General features: G+C 38.0%; 1 long non-coding RNA gene across 1 annotated transcript in view; it reads left to right on the top strand.

Moving 5' to 3' along the window:
* Window positions 1-657: 657 nt before the first annotated feature.
* The window catches only part of LOC132538573 (uncharacterized), a 56,614-nt gene continuing 36,677 nt past the window's right edge, over window positions 658-20,594 (top strand). Inside the window, exon 1 of the long non-coding RNA XR_009549910.1 lies at window positions 658-995. This is a non-coding gene — a long non-coding RNA (uncharacterized LOC132538573). The remainder of the gene's footprint in view (window positions 996-20,594) is intronic.

The raw sequence follows: 20,594 nt of genomic DNA, 5'->3' as shown, positions 1-20,594 counted from the left end.
GCTGTTTTTCTTCTGTTTACCTCTCTTCTAGGACAAGAATGAAGATAATGACTGAAATATATGCAATGCTTAAATGTTGTCAGATATCCGTCATATATTCTTTACCGTCTCCACTGTCCACAGTGATTTAATACTACATTAAAGTCAAACCTGGGAGGACATCATAAACAGCTCTTGTTTAAAGGGCATTGTGAAGGAGAACCTTTAATCTGATTGATGAAATAAATGGAAAGTAATCTATCCTCTATTCAACAGCTTGTTGATGATATGAAAGAATTCCTACTCAAGCAAGCAAGGCTTTAAAGAGAAAGACCTCTTTCATCCTGTCAGCCTCTCATTTTTAGAAAAAAGTTAAGTTTTTCATCATGGTTCAGGGGAGTCCTTGTAAAACGTTCATTGAAAATTTAAGAGCAATTACAGTGTCAGACAGCTAGAAAAATTGCTTTTACTGAGTGAGAGTTCTCTGACAGATGCATTGTGGGAGAATTGATTCTTTCTAAGGGATAAGTGAATTGTCATTGTTAGGCTCTTCTCATGACATCTAGCTAGATGTCATCTGCTTTGTAACAGAAGATTTGAATCAGACAACTGTACTCAACACTAGACAGTGTCTAGATTAGCTTTGCAAAGAAATAAGGCTTTGCTATGCATGGCACCAACTGAGCTTTTAAAGATTACAGATGAGTAAGGGTTTCAAAAAAAAAAAAGTTGGGAAAAATCAAAAACAAAGCTTTATAGCCACTTCAGAAAGCCTGGATGTTTAACCTGTAAGGAAGTCTGTCAAATCCTTGTGGAAACCATATAGAGAAAAGATCAATAGGATCCCTACTGGCTCCATTAGCTTGATGTAAAAGGGGAGAGGGGACTCCTCTTCCACAAGAGAAACTACATTATTCCAGGGATTATGCAGGATCAGTTCACTTTGCAGAGAAGACGAAGAGAAAAATGAATGAAGATTCTTGGTGGGCCAGAACTGCAGAGAAAGGGCTTGTCAGGTAATATAACTGATGCTCATTTGCATAGGGGAAGGTGCCAGTTCTAATCTGGAGAGAGGCTGAAGGGGATGCAGAAAATTACGGCTGCCATTCAGTCTGCTACAAGCTAAATCTAACATAATTAGTGAATTTAGTACTTGATCATTATTTACACTGACTTTTATAGTGAGGAGTAGACTTGCTTTAGAAAGAAATATGCATTTTAATCAATAAAATAACTCTCCTCATCTATGAATTTTCACACTCTCATGCATATTGTCTCTTGATTTATGACTTAAAATAGTCATCTATGTACATAAATATGGATAAAATATTTAGTCTGACTTGATGTCATAAAAGGGGAAAATTCAATCTTCTTAGAAGTATTATTTCCAAAGTGAATGTGATATAATTTGCTTTAATTGTATTTATTATCAAATGTGATGCTTAAATACACTGACTTTAGACAAACACTGTAACAAAATTGGGCTTTGTATTTCCAGAAAAAAAATGAACCTAACATGCTCATTATTTTGAAGTGTGTAAATCACAGGCAGTTTCAGTGTGGGGAGCTCATAGATACCGGTCAACACTTATCTGGTTTTTCATTGAACAGTTAAAAAAAATTCCTTGATTTTTGGCAAATGAGTGACCCAGTTATCAGTAACAATTATGTACTTACAGTTCAATCACGTTAAGGTAATATGTTTTTTAACTTACTTTAGTTTTACCATAATAAGCAAAAGAATATTTTTCTCCTTGAACTTATTTATGTTAAGCTTCATTTGCCATTAAGACATTCCCAGCAATTTACAAGTACAAACTGCCAGCATAACCTTTTTTAAGAAGAGCTTTGTTCCTAAAACTGTGGTCTGAGTCTCTATTCCTTTTCTGAACATTTCTTGTCACTTATGCTTCCCTGGAGCCCTTTATCAATGTTTATATGAGTCTTCAAATGAATTGATAACAATTCAGAAGGACAAACTGGAGTTCTGCTAGCAGAGTGCAGTGAAAATTAAACAACACACAAATCGGATTGCTTTCATTTCTGTTATTTTCCTTTTTATATCCCTTCACATCTGTTTCACTCAGATTGCCAACGTGCATTTAAGTAGTTTAGTAACTGAATTATTTCATGTGTCTCTAGCTTAAATAGTAATCCATTATTCAGTGAATTGCAAGTGTGTAGAACAATATGTTATCTAGTCAGTGGTGTTACAGTTCAGAATATTTGACAAGATCAATATCACAATATACAGTAGGTTTTAGAGAACTTTCTTGATTGCATAAAATTTAATAAGTGTAAATCTGACCCTGAGATTGTGTAGTTAAACTGAATGCCACAAACTTGCATGCATTGCATCTATCAGATAGAAACTTATAGTAAAAAAAAATTAATTCACAGAGAAGATTCCCCTAGAGTGCTCATGTAATGAGACCTAACTTATTCTTAGCAAGTGGCAGAAAAAAACTATTATTTTATAATATATTACAAAATACAAGTCAGTTCAAAAGTGGGTAGGTAGAATCATTTATTTGCTCTACATAAATTTGCTTTTAACTTGTTAGAAAGCATTTCAAGACTGTTCCACTCTTAAAGAAATTTAACAATACTGAGAAAGGATGAGAGATATGTTTGGTCATGTATGTGATCTGAGTGTTCCTTAACTCAGTAATGTGGAATAAGGAACATAATCAACAGACAAGTACGCCTCGCCAACTGAGCAACCGGGGGTGGCTCCTGAGAAAGCAAGTGAATGAACTTGAGGAATCTATTTTATCAATGGTCTTAGTAATACACAAGAAACGTGATGTCACTCCACAGTCTGGTAATAAAAATCAGGTTATTTTCCTGTGCAAACTAGTGCACATTCATTTCATAGCTTCCTGCCTCCCCTAAACTGTTTACTCCTATAGAACTTGTCAGCAATTAATAGCCTTGATTTTCTTTCAGAAATATTTATGCATTTATACTTACATGCTTAGAGTTCTTGAAATTTAAACATTTTATGACAAGGAGACAATTTTTAATTGAGGAAAAATCAAACAGAAGGTAAAAATTAGGAGATATTTTTAAATGTTCAGAAAAGCAAGTAAGTATAATTTATTCGCAACCCTGAATATGTAAGAAACTGAACTGCTGATCCTGTAAGTCGAGTACCCTCTGTTGCTACAGACATCACTGAGATGAGACTGCTTTGCCTCCCCACTGTTATGAATAACTTGGAAAAACACGCTGCAATTTCTGAAGCACACGTCCAAAGAAGTGACGTCTCTAAGTGAGATTTTTATGGTGATGTCATGTTTATAAAGAAGCAAAATAAGTACTATGCAACTTTTATGGGAGGAATGAATGGCTTTCGTCTTGCATTCCGAGACTCTAGCTGAGTATAAAGTAAATCATCTGTATCTCTGTTTGTGTAACTCTGTAGCAAGACGTACTATCTAGGGCCACACTAGGAAAGGCTCAGTAAGCTGGCTTTTTTTTTTCTTCCCAATATATATAGAATTACTTTTATCTTTTTTCCCTATGATAAAAGATGAATATTATCTCCTGTATATACCTGATGAAACACTTATCTATTTGGATAATTAATGAATCCATTTTAAGCACATGCTGCACTATCCGTCTTTTCTGGTTCAAAAATGGTTGACAGTGTGATTATGCCTTTGTGAGATAAGTGACTGTGTACTCTTAGGTCATCTGGCTTTTAAAATACCAGCAAAGCAAAACGGGGGTGAATTCATTGTTTTTACTAATCTGAACTTCCCATGTCGTAATTATATCACCTGAATGAGGATTTTTTATATCATAGTTGATCATTTTTTAATTTTCTTAATTTAACTTGTTTATTTGTGATCATTTTTAAAGATGAACATATTAGTGAATTATAGTTTCAGATATTTACATTCAATAAAATATACAACAAAAAAGTTCTGAGTAGGGTTATCATAGATTTGAGCCAAAGGGGGTTGGGCAGTAGCACAGCGGGTTAAGCGCACTTGGTGCAGCAAGGACCGGCATAAGGCCCCCGGTTCAAGCCCCTGGGTCCCCACCTGCAGGGGAGTCGCTTCACAGGCGGTGAAGCAGGTCTGCAGGTGTCTGTCTTTCTCTCCCCCTCTCTGTCTTCCCCTTCTCTCTCCATTTCTCTCTGTCCTATCCAACAACAAACGACATCATCAACAACAAACGACATCAACAACAACAATAACAACCACAACAAGGCTGTAACTATAAGGGCAACACGAGGGGGGTAAATGGCCTCCAGGAGCAGTGGATTCATGGTTCAGGCACTGAGCCCCAGCAATAACCCTGGAGGGAAAAAAAAAAAGATTTGAGCCAAAGACAAAATCAACCCTAATTTCCTCACCTGAGAAGTAAGTGCTGAGAATGGAAGTCACAAGGGTCTCCTCCAAATGCCATTCATCTGCCATCTTTATAGTTCTAGTGAGCAGTGGGTTAAAACAATTGTCATTTTCAAAAATCTGATCTTCCTGTCTAATGCAGCCAAAAGTGTAATAATTGCCAGCATTGTCATACTCTTAGTTTTGAAGAGGTATGAGGAACATTAAACTTTAAAATATCCAGCCAGGTAGTAGCTCACCAAATAGAGTACACGTACTAGCAATTCATGAAGACCCAGGTGCAGATTTCTGGCCCCAGCCTTCAGGGCGCAATTTTCATGAGCAGCACTGCTGGATTCCCTTCCTCTCTCTCTTTCTCTCATTCTCACTGTCTGTATTTCACCTTCTATCATTATAAAAAGAATGCCAGGAACAGTGGGGTCCCAAAGGCACCAAAGTCCAGGGATAAACCTGGTGATGACAGAAATAATGATAATTGGTGAACTCTCCATTTCTGAACTAAGATGTTGTGTGTGCATGTGTGTGGTTGAGTGTGGCCATGGTCTTACGGATGTGCAGTTTAACCATTCTAAGTCACTTTTCCTTTCAAGTAGAGATAAAGAATGTGTCATGGATAAGGAGAGACTCCACAACACAGGCATTACCTCCAGTACTACAGTTCTTCTAATGAGGTTCCAAAGCTCCAACTTGAACCTATGCATAACAAGGCAAGAACCATACACAGTGAATATCTTTACCCACCTAGATAGTTCTCAGATACTAATTTCTGATTATCTAAAAAAAAAAAAAGAGCTGTATATTTAAGATAATGAAACACAAAAAAGTCTTTTCTAGCATAGCAGTTCTTCTATGTAAGTGCTATCCTATATAAAATCTTGAACATACTTCCTGAATTATAGAGAAGTATTTTGTCTTCATTGCATTGAGATGAACTTGAATTTAAAACAATATCAACCTATGATCTACTTTACAGTAATGCTTTGAAATTTAGTAAAAAATTGCTAGTAGAAAAGGTGAAAGTCTGCCAAACTAAGCACAAAGAAAAAGTACAGGAGATAGAGAGATAGCTCGTTAATTCATATAGGTGCTTTGCCACGTGTGCAGGTTCAAATCTCAACACCATAATAGAGGTATTAGGAAAACATGGGAATTGTTGCTGTTTCCTCTCTCTCCCCTCCCTCTCTCTAGAACAATGGCTTGGAGTGGTGAAACTGTGCATGCACAGCAACACTCCAAGCCCACAACAGAAAAAAAGATACAAACAACAAAACTGAATAAACATGGATAGAATGTGCTTTAAAATATCTTCCTTTTCCTCATGCTTCTCCTTGTGTAATCTGGGAATTTCAAGTGACATAACCATACCCTGGATGTCATGCTCTTGTTCATGTCTGAGGGTAGACCTTCATTTATAGACATCAATTTGGAAGTCAAGACCAAAAGCCAAATATTGGCTAGGTGATCAGCTTGCCTTTAATATATGAAGATATCTATGACTTCTTTTCATTGCAACATACATGGCAGTGGGCCAAGGGGAGAGGGTAGAACTTTGAGAAGAACTTTATATACTCTAAGATGTACTAGGCATCTCTTTTCAGTTTATTGATACTGAGCCTAGATACTCTATTATTGATTTGAATTCATTTGAATATACAGGAACAGATGGCTTCTTTCCCCTTGAATCAATGCATTTATTATTTTAGCAATATTGAGATATTAAACTGGGGAAGTGGTGAGAGCAAAAGCAGTTTAAAGTTTGAGCATCTATCACTTAAACAGTTTTGTTATCTTTTGTTTCAGTGGCATGCTACTGTTGGGATATGCTTTCCCAACGTGATTAAAGAAATAGAGAGATAGAAGCAAGGGAACTGGTTAGAGTGGTGATAACAGACTATCTCTATGGGTTATATTTAAAGCTGTGATGACAATACATTCTTCTCTTTAAAATTCCTTGTTGTCTGCTATTTCTCTTGCAGACCTTAATATTGACAAATAGTTTACAAGACTTGGATCCCTTATGTAATTGTGCAATTAACTTTGATCAAGGCAGAATCAATCTTTAGAGAATTCTGATAGTTCTCAGCTTTGTGTTTCATTATAGAAGAAAAAAAGTCATTTTTTTATGTTGATCAACAAACCTTAGTTTATGCAGTATTTCCCAGAGGCATTCTACTCAGCTTATTCAAAGAATGTATATTTGGAAACTATTTTAATGACATGTGTGATGGAAAACACTATTTGAAGAATAAATGACAAGGTCTATATCTTGTGAGGTGAAAGAGTGCAGTATATGAATTAATATATTTCAGTATATGAATTAATATATTTTAGAGAAAAATGCAATGCTATAGTTTTCTCATGGACTTGGTATTGCTACGGGAAATATTCTAAAAGTTAGTTTAAGAAGAAATGACTGGTATGGCTTAAATTATTTATTCCATGAATACCAAGAGTTAATGGAAGTATTCTTTTTTCAGTTCTACTTATATGTATTAGACACTTAACACCATATATTTCAAACTACTTTCTTTTTTCACAATCATACCTTCATTGGCAACTGTTTTCCCTTACAGCATATCCAACTTCTGAATATACTGCATGTCCAAAGACAAGCTATAATCAAGATCTAAAACAGCTAGATAAAATCACATGGCCTCTAAGGAAAATCAAAATCACCATGTGCTAAAATGCTTGGCAAACGTTCTTGGGGAAAGTAGGACTTGGGTCATACTAACAAGTGTTCAAGTTAAAGAATGCCATATACTTAGAACTGAACATTCAACTAATGCTGCTTTGGTGAATTTATTACACTAAGCATCATGGCATGGCAAAAATAACCATACTGTAGATTTTTATGTTTATCGTCAATCTTTGTTCACTAAAGTATTGATAAACATCTGAGTTATCTATTGCTCACCCTCCCCCATCTGCCCTTGACTCTGAGTGTCCTTTATGTGTGTGTCTCATTGGTAAAGACCATAATAGATTCCTACTACTCTGACCCTTACATGTCAGGAACAAAAGCATCAATGAAAAAGAAATGTCTTCTCTTTATCTGAAAATGCCTCTGCTTGAACTTAGGCCATGTTTAGTTCTAATTCCAGTGTCCATATCTAGAGTCTGTTTCAGTGCTTCAATTTATTCAGAAATGTTATGGCAATATATGCCTGGTCCCATTTATTACTGTATTTACAGAGAGCTATTTTTTAGGTTGAGAACACTATGTAGTTTCACCTGACTTGTAAGATAACTTCTGTCTAACAGTCTATGTTACTGTGCTATACAAGGGAAATGCTACACAACACCCACCCAAGCAAATCAGTGGTATCCTGACATCTTGTTGCAAAGTGGTTCATGTCTTTAAGCCTAGATGTCTTATAATCACAAGATTTGCTCTCTAACAATTAAACTGTCTTAAGATGAACTATATAAATGGAGGTGGTAAATAGTTCCCTGATATGTAATAAATTTAGACAGTACATGAATACTATATGTTTAAAGTTTATAAATAAATACAGTTTATCTTTGTCTATGCCATTTACTTACTATGAACATAGGGTGCAGGCAGACAGCATAATGGTTATGCTAAGAGATTTTCATGCCCGAGGCTCCTAAGTCCCAGGTTCAATCCCCTATACCACCAAAATCAACAGCTAAGCAGTGCTCTGGTAAAATAAATAAATAAATACGTATATAGATATATTTACTATGAACACACATACACACACACACACACACACACACACTAACTTCTAACTTTTACCCTTCAGCAAACTTCAGATTTCCAAAATTAATCTGAGATGAAAAACAACCTAGAAAGGTTTGGAGGAGATAGCATAATAGTTATACACAAGACTTTCATGCCTACGGCTCCAAAATCACAGGTGCAATCACCCATATCATCATAGACCATAGCTGGGCAATACTCTGGTCTCTCTCTCTCTCTCTCTCTCTCTCTCTCTCTCTCTCTCTCTCCCTCTCTCTCTCTCTCCCACTGTCTTTCATTAAAACAATAAATAAAATATATTTTTATATATACACCAGTTTCTAGATATACACCAGTTTCTGTGAAAGAGAGCTTATGTTCACACGTATCCATAAACTACTGCAAAATATATACCTGAAAGCAGAAGTACACTAGAGTTTGCAGTGAGTACCTACCTAACACTTCCTCTCCACTATTCCAAGCTTTGGGTCCATGATTGCTCAACAATTTGTTTGGCTTCGTATGTTAACTCTCTTTTCAATCACCAGGTTCCAGATGCCATCAGGATGCTGGCCAGGCTTCCCTGGATTGAAGACCCCACCAATGTGTCCTGGAGCTCAGCTTCCCCAGAGACCCACCCTACTAGGGAAAGAGAGAGGCAGACTGGGAGTATGGACCAACCAATCAATGCCCATGTTCAGCGGGGAAGCAATTACAGAAGCCAGATCTTCCACCTTCTGCATCCCACAATGACCCTGGGTCCATGCTCCCAGAGGGATAGAGAATGGGAAAGCTATCAGGGGAGGGGGTGGGTTAAGGAGATTGGGTGGTGGGAATTGTGTGGAGTTGTACCCCTCCTACCTTATGGTTTTGTTAATTAATCCTTTCTTTAAAAAAAAAAAGACTCTATATTCAACATACTGACAAAATAAAAGGACTGTAAAAACAAATGTTGGAGAGAATGTGGGGAAAAAAGGACATGTCTTCACTATTGGTGGGAGTTTAAATTGGTCTGTCCCTTATGGAAAATAGCCTGGGCTTTTCTCAGAACACTAGATATCAACTTGCCTTATGACTCAACAATTTCTCTCCTGGGGAACTAAAATCACCTATCAGATATTTATTTACACTTATGCTCATAGCAGCAAAATTTATGATAGCCAAAACATGGAAGCAACCTAGATGTCTAATGATACATAAGTGGCTAAAATTTTGTGGTATATGTACAGAATGGAACACTACTGTTAAAAATAAACTCATTTCCGTTTTCTCAAAAAAAAAAAACCTAATGCAGAAAATAAGAAATGTCACACATGTACCAATGACTGTGTTGTACTGTCGACTGTAAACCACTGATCCCCCAATAAAGAAAATAAATAAAACCTAAAAGGGTCTTCATAGCTACAGAAAAAAATCATAGCCAAAATGAGATGTGAAAAATGTGCAGTATCATTATGCTAATCTCAGCATAAAAGCTAAAGCTCAACATGGTTTAAATTCATGTGAGTATATCATATTATTCTTTATGGTTTTTTTTTTACATTTAAGGAAAGTGTCCTTCTAGCTGGAATGACTACATAGAATTGAATTGATTAAAGAACCATAACCCACAGGAGATATAGGTGGTTTTAAATACTCAATGGAATAAAGAAAGTAATCTTAATTTTGGAAAGAATAGGTTTATGGATATTTTACATTTCTGATTTTAAAAAAATATGCTTTCTTGAACCGTGGATATGTAACTTTACAACCAATATTTAGAGAAATGTTGGACTAGATTTTAGCTATTCTTTATTTGTTTTTATAAAATAAAGAGATATGTCAGAACACTGCTTAGCTCTGGCACATGGAGGAGTTAGGAACTGAATCCAGGCCCTCAGGTATGCAAGTCCTCTAATTTCACAAGCTGAACTATCACTCCTGGTCCTAAACTGGATTTTTTTTCTGAGAGTAGAGGAGTTATAAATGTAAGTAGTCAGCAGACAGCATGTGAATAGAGATAAATTTCATTTTTTGTAGTGTTGTCATTCATGAGAGACTTATACAAATTTATTGCATCTGAATTTTTGCAATCCATTTGACAACATCCTTGATGACATATTTAGTGACCAAAAGTCACATATACTGTCTGGTTGAAAGAACATTCAATGACTTAAGAACAAGCATTTACCTAAGGAGTGCTTATTTACTGTTCTTCTCAGCAGAAGGGCAAAAGTGTACACTCAAATCTTGTCCTACTCAACACTGAAACAGTGGCTGGATAAGAATCTCTATTAACTTTGCTTTTTGATGCAGCTTTAACACTGAGTTATAAAGAATAACAATATCTACATGGATTCAAAAGTGGAAAACTAGGGGATTTTATTGTACTCTGATCCTAATAGGGATCAAGAATGTCAGGAAATCCCAAAAGGGATCAAGAGCTCCTCCAATACTCACCCTACGCTTGCTGTCAAATTTAGTATCATTCTCTTTCAGATGTCCTGAACACATGAATAAGTCTAGTGGTCAAATTAGAACAGAAACAGATTTAATTCCAAAAACATAAAGAAATATATTTTCTGTATCTGGAAGGCGGAATTATTGAAACCTTATGAGCTATTTTGAAAATCAGAAAATGCAAAGCAAAGAGGACAGGGTGTGGCGGACCTAGTGGAGCGCACATGTTACAATGCATAGGGACCTAGATTCAAGCCCCTGGTCCTCACCTGCAGGAGGAAAGCGTTGCAAGTGGTGAAGCAGGGCTGCTGGTGTCTCTCTGTCTCTCTCCCTCTCTAAATCCCCTTTCCCTCTCAATTTCTGGCTGTCTCTATCCAATAAATAAATAAAATAATAAAAAAAATTTAAAAAGAAATTGTAGTAATATAAATCACTACTTAATTAATATGAGGGGGGAAATTGATTGTCTAGCAAAGGGACTTTTCAAAGTTAACCCAATTACCAAATAATGTGATGATAACAGTAACTATCCATTGTCTTCTCGAACCCTAAGACAGCAGGAACCTCACATTTCCACTATAGAGCCTAAACTTCCCCCAGTCCTGGGACCCTAGGGTAGGGCCCACTTTCCCATACGCTCCTCCCAATTCTTATCAAATAATATTGCATTCGCTCATTGCAACCTAATCAACGCAACGAGTGCCACCTCAGCAAGCTTCAATTCAGACTGTGTCCAGAGACGTCAGGTGTGGAATGACAACCCGTCAGTTTCATCACTCAGGTGAGACCTTTCCTTTCATAGTATTCTCTAATTCCATCCCAGGTGGTTCACTTTCTAACAAAGTCCCAAAACCTAGATATACACCAGGTTCCAGGAGATAGAGCCTATGTTCACACATATCCATAAACTAGGGCAAATATATATCTGAAAGCAGCAGTACACTAGAGTTTGCAGTGAGTACCCCCCAACACTTCCTCTCCACTATTCCAACCTTTGGGTCCATGATTCTTCAACAATTTGTTTGGCTTCGTATGCTAACTCTCTTTTCAGCCACCAGGTTCCAGATGCCATCAGGATGCTGGCCAGGCTTCCCTGGACTGAAGACCCCACCAATGTGTCCTGGAGCTCAGCTTCCCCAGAGACCCACCCTACTAGGGAAAGAGAGAGGCAGACTGGGAGTATGGACCCACCAGTCAAAGCCCATGTTTGGCAGGGAAGCAATTACAGAAGCCAGACCTTCCACCTTCTGCAACCCTCAATGACCCTGGGTCCATGCTCCCAGAGGGATAGAGAATGGGAAAGCTATCAGGGGAGGGGGTGGGATATGGAGATTGGGTGGCGGGAATTGTGTGGAGTTGTACCCCCCCATCCTATGATCTTGTTAATGTCTCCTTTCTTAAATAAATAAATAAATTTAAATAAAAAATAAAAAAGAGAAAAAAAAGAATCTAAAAAAAAATGCTAAGCAAGAGCCTAGAAAATCATGAATTAAAGAGAGATGTACTATTCATAGTAGTTGAAGCATTAAAGCAACCAAATGTCCAATAAGGGATAGCTGGAGAAAAACTCAGGAGATTATACATATATATGAAACACCTCATATTTTTTATTAAAAAATATATATATATTTAAAATAATGCAATGAGGGAACTCTGGAAGTCAAATTCTCCTGTCTTCTAAGCTTACTTGTTGTGTTTGGTTAGTATTGTAGTTGTAATGTATTTGTTCTTTTTTTTTAAATTAGACTTATATATGGCTAGTTCAAAGGAATACAGATTGAAAGGGAAGAAGTCAAGCTCTCACTATTTGCAGATGATACGTTAGTATACATAGAAAGACCTAAAGAATCCAGCAGAAAATTACTGGAAGTTATTAGGCAATATAGCAAGGTATCAGGCTACAAAATCAATGTACAAGCAGAAATTGACTGAGTTTGGAGTATGGCACCAAAGTAAGAAAGCAGAAGTATACTAGAGTTTGCAGTGAGTATCTCCCTAATACTTCCTCTCCACTTTTCCAAGCTTTGGGTCCATGATTGCTCACCAATTTGTTTGGCTTTGTATGTTAACTCTCTTTTTAGTCAAGAGGTTCCAGGTGTCATCAGGATGCCGGCCAGACTTCCCTGGATTGAAGACCCCAGGGAATTGTGTGGAGTTGTACCCCGCCTACCCTATGGTTTTGTTAATTAATCCTTTCTTAAATAAAAAATAAATTAATTAATTAAAAAAAATCAGTGGAAATTCTTTATGCAAACACTAAATCTGAAGAAGAAGACTTCCAGAAATCACTCCCATTTACTGTTTCAGCAAAATCAATCAAATACCTAGGAATAAAGTTGACCAAAGAAGTGAAAGATTTGTATACTGAAAACTATGAATCACTACTCAAGGAAATAGAAACTGATACCAAGAAATGGAAAGATATCCCATGCTCATGGATTGGAGGAATAAATATCATCAAAATGAATATTCTTCACAGAGCCATATACAAATTTAATGCAATACCCATCAAAGTTCCACCAAGCTTCTTTAAGAGAATAGAACAAACACTACAATCATTTATCTGGAACCTGAAAACACCTAGAATTGCCAAAACCATCTTGAGGAAAAGAAACAGAAATGGAGGCATCACACTCCCAGACCTTAAACTATATTATAAAGCCATCATCATCAAAACAGCATGGTACTGGAACAAAAATAGGCACACAGACCAGTGGAACAGAATTGAAAGCCGAGAAATAAATCCCCACACCTATGGACATCTAATCTTTCATAAGGGGGCCCAAAGAATTAAATGGAAAAAGGAGGCTCTCTTCAATAAATGGTGCTGGGAAAACTGGGTTGTAACACGCAGAAAAATGAAATTGAACCACTTTATCTCACCAGAAACAAAAATCAACTCCAAAAGGATCAAAGACCTAGATGTCAGACCAGAAACAATCAAATATTTAGAGGAAAACATTGGTAAAACACTTTCCCACCTACACCTCAAGGACATCTTTGATGAACCCAATTGCAAGGAAGACTAAAGCAGAAACAAACCAATGGGACTACATCAAATTGAAAAGCTTCTGCACATCCAAAGAAACTATTAAACAAACAGAGAGACCCCTCACAGAATGGGAGAAGATCTTCACATGCCAGACATCAGACAAGAAACTAATCACCAAAATATATAAAGAGCTCAGCAAACTTAGCACCAAAAAAGCAAATGACCCCATCCAAAAATGGGCAGAGGATATGAACAAAACATTCACCTCAGAGGAGATCCAAAAACCTAACAAACATATGAAAAACTGCTCTAGGTCACTGATTGTCAGAGAAATGCAAATTAAGACAACACTAAGATACCACCTCACTCCTGTAAGAATGGCATACATCAAAAAGGACAGCAGCAACAAATGCTGGAGAGGATGTGGGGACAGAGGAACCCTTTTACATTGCTGCTAGGAATGTAAATTGGTCCAGCCTCTGTGGAGAGCAGTCTGGAAAACTCTCAGAAGGCTAGACATGGACCTTCCATATGACCCAGTAATTCCTCTCCTGGGGTTATACCCCAAGGACTCCATAACACCCAACCAAAAAGAGGTGTGTACTCCTATGTTCATAGCAGCACAATTCATAATAGCTAGAACCTGGAAGCAACCCAGGTGCCCAACAACAGATGAGTGGCTGAGAAAGCTGTGGTATATATACACAATGGAATACTATGCAGCTATCAAGAACAATGAACCCACCTTCTCTGACCCATCTTGGACAGAGCTAGAAGGAATTATGTTAAGTGAGCTAAGTCAGAAAGATAAAGATGAGTATGGGATGATCCCACTCATCAACAGAAGTTGAGTAAGAAGATCTGAAAGGGAAACTAAAAGCAGGACCTGACCAAATTGTAAGTAGGGCACCAAAGTAAAAACCCTGTGGTGAGGGGTAGACATGTAGCTTCCTGGGCCAGTGGGGGCTGGGAGTGGGTGGGAGGGATGGGTCACAGTCTTTTGGTGGTGGGAATGGTGTTTATGTACACTCCTAGCAAAATGTAGACATATGAATCAGTAGTTAATTAATATGAGAGGGGGAAAATCAATTGTATGTCTCAAAGTTTTTCAAAACACAAACTGAATCTTTTTAATATATAGGCTGTGTATTTGATATGTGGAGTCTCTCAAAAGTCTAGACCAAGTAGATTAGAAGCATCCAATAGCACAGCTATATACAAGATACTGGATACTGTACAGCAAACCATAACAAAAGGACTTTTCAAAGTTACCCAATTACCAAATAATGTGATGATAACATTAACTATCGATTGTCTTTTTGAACCCTAAGATAGCAGGAACCTCACATCTCCACTATAGAGCCCCTACTTCCCCCAGTCCTGGAACCCTTGGATAGGGCCCACTTTCCCGTATGCCTCTCCCAATCCATACCAAATATTGCATCTGCTGATCACAACCTAACCAATGCAACGATTGCCACCTCAACATGCTTCACGTCAGACTGTGTCCAGAGACTTCATGTGTGGAATGACAACCCTTCAGCTTCATTACTTGGGTGAGACCTTTCCTTTTATAGTACACTCTAATTTCATCTCAGGTGGTTCACTTTCTAACAAAGTCCCATAACCTAGATATACACCAGTTTCTGTGAGAGAGAGCTTATGTTCACACGTATCCATAAACTACTGCAAAATATATACCTGAAAGCAGAAGTACACTAGAGTTTGCAGTGAGTACCTCCCTAACACTTCCTCTCCACTATTCCAAGCTTTGGGTCCATGATTGCTCAACAATTTGTTTGGCTTCATATGTTAACTCTCTTTTCAATCACCAGGTTCCAGATGTCATCAGGATGCTGGCCAGGCTTCCCTGGATTGAAGACCCCACCAATGTGTCCTGGAGCTCAGCTTCCCCAGAGACCCACTCTACTAGGGAAAGAGAGAGGCAGACTGGGAGTATGGACCGACCAGTCAATGCCCATGTTCAGCAGGGAAGCAATTACAGAAGCCAGACCTTCTACCTTCTGCAACCCTCAATGACCCTGGGTCCTTGCTCCCAGAGGGATAGAGAATGGGAAAGCTATCAGGGGAGGGGGTGGCATATGGAGATTGGTGGTGGGAATTGTGTGTAGTTGTACCCCTCCTACCCTATGGTTTTGTTAATTAATCTTTTCTTAAATTAAAAAAAAATTTAAATAAATAAATAAAGTAACTTTTAGGAAAGAAATATATATATATATTTAAAATAATACAATGAAGGAACGCTGGAAGTCAAATTCTCCTGTCTTCTAAGTTTACTTGTTGTGTTTGGTTAGTATTGTAGTTGTAATGTATTTGTTCTTTTTTTTTAATTAGACTTAAATATGGCTAGTTCATATTCTTTACAAAAAATAACTTAGGAAGAACACACGTTGTGTGTACCTCAAAATGTGGACCTGTCCCTGGTCTTCAGGTAAGTTGTCTGTAGACAACTTTCTCAGGATCATCTGAAGTCTGCAACAACCTGGGGGGAGGGGGTGGGGGTGAGCATATACACTCTAGACAAACTTCATGAACCATTCTACTACCTACTAACATCTGAGAGCCACTATGTTACGCTACCTTCCACCTACATTTGTTGGATGTATGTTACCAGACATTATGTATTTGTATCTAAAAACTCAATAATTATGCCCATTGTCTTCATGTGGGCCAATAGCTAGTCACATAGCCTTTTACTCTCTTCACCTGCAGGAGGAAAGCTTCATGAGGGATAGAGCAGTGCTGCTGGTGTTTCTCTGTCTCCCTCTCTCTTCTCTCAATTTTTGGCTGTTTTTATCTAATAAACAAGTAAAGATACTAAAAAATTAAAAATGAATAAATTATTTTATTCTATTTTATAACATATGATGCATTTCCATATATATATATGTATATATGTATTTACTTATTCCCTTTTGTTGTCCTTGTTGTTTTACTGTTGTAGTTATTATTGATGTCGTCATTGTTGGTTAAGACAGGAATGGAGAGAGGAGAGGAAGACAGAGGGGGAGAGAAAGGTAGACACCTGCAGACCTGCTTCACTGCTTGTGAAGTGACTCCTGTGCAGGTGGGGAGCTGGGGCTTGAACCCAGGAGCTCGCACCCGGATCTTCACACCTGTTTTTGTGCTTTGTGCCACGTGCGCTTAACCCGCTGCAATACCACCCTATTCCTCCCCCCCCTTTTTTTTAACAGAGCACTGCTCAACTCTGGCTCACAGTGGTGTTGAGGACTATACCTGGACCATTTGATGCCTTGGGCATGAAAGGCTTTTTGAGTAACATTATGCTATCTATCCAACCCCTCATTTCCATATCATTACACTGTCTCATTAAATCTTATAATAAAATACTATGATTCTAGTAAAAAAAAAAAGAAAGAAATAGAGATATAGGCCATTTTTCTAACTGTCCTAGAACACACTGACTTGGTTAAGATTTAAACATATGTTGAGATTCCAGGTGGCTCCTTCTAACCCAACACATAGTGTAATCGTGATGAATTTGTGAGCTGAAATAGCAATAAAAAAGAGCCAAAACCTGTGCGTGAAAGTTCTTGTTGACTCTTTAGGAAGAAACTCTTGGCCCTAACTAGGATCACACACCTGTCTGGACTCAGTTATACTTCCTGGTGAGCAAAGAAAGTAACTGTCACAGATGTGTGCGTGAGAAGACTATTCACTTATATAAGTTTTGTGCTCCTTAGAAGGCTCATTAGCTAGTTTCAATAAAAAAAAATGACTGACTACATTTATACTAAAAGGACCAATATGAACTATAAAATATATATTTCTTCTTCCTAAGTGGTTAACCTGTACTTCAAGTCATTTGGTACAGTGAGAAAGAACACACAATTTTCCTTTCTAATTTTCCAGGCATACCTAAAAAGTAAATGTATCATGGGGCCAGATGGTAATGCACCTGATCGAGCACACATGCTACAGGGTGCGAGGGCCGGTGTTCGAGCCCCCTGTCCCCACCTGGAGGGGGAAATCTTGGTAAGTGGTGAAGCAGTGTTGCAGGTGTATGTCTCTCTCCCTCTCCATCAGGCCCTTTGCTCTTGATTTCTGGCTGTTCTATCCAATAAATAAAGACAATAAAAATAGTAAATGGATCATTAGAAGAGCCAGTAAGTCTTATCTGGAAGGCAACTGGCATACCTTATTTTGTGAACACAGTAGCAGCAATATGGAGAAATTAATGACCGCTCCCTATTTTACAGATATCTAGAATATTTAGGGATAACATCCAGGTTTGTGAGTGGATGCAGCATGATTTCACGAATGTTCCCTATGCTAACATGCACATGGCAAAGACATAGAACATTTTGAACCCTGATCCCACTAAACAAAGGAAAATGCACAGAGGACCAAAGCAAAAGAATATCAAAGTGTATGTAACAAATGGATCTGGGATTATTAACCTAAAGTAAGAAAATGAACAGAGTTTGTGGAGGGAGCAATTCTTTTTTTTTTTTAATTATTTATAAAAAGGGAACATTGACAAAACCATAGGATAAGAGGGGTACAGCTTGGCACAATTCCCACCACCAGAACTCTGTATCCCATCCCCTCCCCTGATAGCTTTCCTATTCTTTATCCCCTTGGGAGTATGGACCCAGGGTCATTGTGAGGTGCAGAAGGTGGGAGGTCTGGCTTCTGTAATTGCTTCCCCGCTGAACATGGGCGTTGACAGGCCGATCCATACTCCCAGCCTGCCTCTGTTTCCCTAGTGGGAAAGGGCTCTGGGGAAGCAGAGCTCCAGGACATATTGATGGGGTTGTCTGTTCAGGGAAGTCTGGTGGTATCATGTTAGCATCTGGAACCTGGTGGTTGACAAGAGAGTTAACATACAAAGCCAAACAAATTGTTGACCAATCATGGACCTAAAGGCTGGAATAGCGCAGATGAAGAGTTGCGGAGCCCTCTACTTTGTAGGTAGCTAGTAGGCATATTTTAGTTAAATTCCAAAGATCCTGTGGCTGTACTAGTTTGTTTGTTTGTTTGTTATTCCTTTTTCTTTTTGCCCAAGCCTGAAATCTGATATACCAGTGGATCCAAGTTATTGTCTGGGGAGATGATGTCATGGCTGAAAAAAGGACCAGAAAGCTGGATACAGGAAGAGAGCAGCTCCCTAATATGGGAAATAAATATTGTTGACTGTAAACCCCATCGATTTGATGTGATTTGGGGCCCATATTCAGCTTAGGAGCCTATGTGGCCTATGCATCCCTGTAGATCTGAGCTCACATTCTGTGGTCATGAGTAGGAACATTCCAAGCTGCCCTAATATCAACCCATCTTCCTCAGGCGTAGCATAGAGTATGTTGTCCATCCTCCCTTTGGTGGATGGAACATTCCCTACCATTGTCGATAAAAGTTGAGGGCAAGGTCCTATGGGGGCCCACAAAGGGGTCTATTGTGTTGTTCCTGTTGGAGATGACCGGTAACAATGGAGAGAGGGATTTATTCGAGTTCTAGGCCCATCAAGTCTGTTTGGGAATCTCAGGACTCCCTGACTAGGGCCCCAGCTGATGGAATGGCCTGATGGCTGAAGAGTCATCGTTAAAGTATGCCAGTCTCTTGGAAGGGAGCGATTCTAATCAAGACCTGAAGCATAATAAAATGGTTGTGAGTAGAAGATGAGTAATGACATTTTTCTAGGTTAAGGAAATTAAGTAGGCAAGAATTCTAAAATGTTGAAGAATGATAGCACAAAACAAGATAAAACTGATTTCAAAATGAAGAGGTGTGAAAAGTCTGGAAAAATTGCATTATTTAAATTTTTATAAAACTTCTTACTACTCATCATATACACAAAGAATATTCCACTGGATTATCCAAGCTCTGAGGAATTTCACAGTCCTGAAAAGCTTTTTGGCAGTACATTTCTATAAAGATTAATGATGAATTCTTATTATAACAATAAAAGCATAAAAAAGAAGGCATGCCACATGTTGATTTTGTATTGTTATTCACTTTAAAAGAAAATTAATTTAAGGAACTTTAAGATCCAGAACACTAAAGAAAGGTGATTGATATGCAGAAAACAAACTGACAGAGAGAGTGAACAGCAGTATACAAAAGTCATCAAGCAAGCTGCCTACTCCTCCCACTCACAAATAACACTCCTACTTAAAGTGAAGTGGTTTGGAGCATGTGAAATGACAGAATAATATAACAGAATCGCCGAGACTAAGTTACCAAAGGTTCCAGGTTCAAGCCCCAGCACCACCATCTGCAAAAAATTTATTGTACATTGATACCTTTCCTATTACTCTCCAACAAATAAATCTTTGTATGAGTTTGCTTTGGCTTTCCTTTATTTTCTTTTATCTTTTTCTTTCTGCATCTTAAAATTGTTCTGCTCCATATGCACCTGTAAGAATGGAAAATCCCCTGAAACCATAAACTCTAGTAGCTCAACCCTTCAAGATAACAAACAGCCTCCGAGATTTTTCTTTTCTCTGTCTGATTACACTAGTTTCAAGTGACTGGTTTCCAGAAATGCCCTGTTAGAGCAGGATCATGACCCACTCAACTTTTGATACAGAACCACAAGACCCGAAGTTTCTCAAGAGAAATTAGTCCTTTGGTGTCAGAACAGACAGATGAGATCGAGCAGCCTCCCTGATTTAGGAAAAGAAAACAACTCAAATGAAAGGTTTAAGGTTCCAAATGATGATGGTAGACAGTATGAAGCAGATGGTGGGTCATCGGGAGAAAAAATCTCCCAAAAGAGAAAACCAGGATAAAATAAGTAGAGGTCCTAAAGAAGGAAAATAATTGCAGAATAGCAACCCCTAGGAGCAGAGAGGAAGTCACCCCTCAGTTATGAAACTTGTGCTTGTCTTTTCACTGTGGATGAGCAACTGCTTATGTTCCAGATGCCAATCTTGCCCCTGCTGTCTCTGTGTCTTTCCTTTCAGCTGTATTTTCTATTCCTAATATGAATCATATTTGTTTGTTCTCTGTATTTTAATCCTAGAGTGTTAGGCATCCAGGATGTTCATAGCTGTGTTGTTTGATGTGGTAGCCTCTAGCAACATGTAGTCTCGTGAAAACTCGAAATGTGACTTGTCAGAAGTGAGATATGCTC

Source organism: Erinaceus europaeus, chromosome 5 (assembly GCF_950295315.1).
Source record: "Erinaceus europaeus chromosome 5, mEriEur2.1, whole genome shotgun sequence".
NCBI classification, from domain to species: Eukaryota; Metazoa; Chordata; class Mammalia; order Eulipotyphla; family Erinaceidae; genus Erinaceus; species Erinaceus europaeus.
This window is presented reverse-complemented; position numbering and strand designations above follow the sequence as displayed.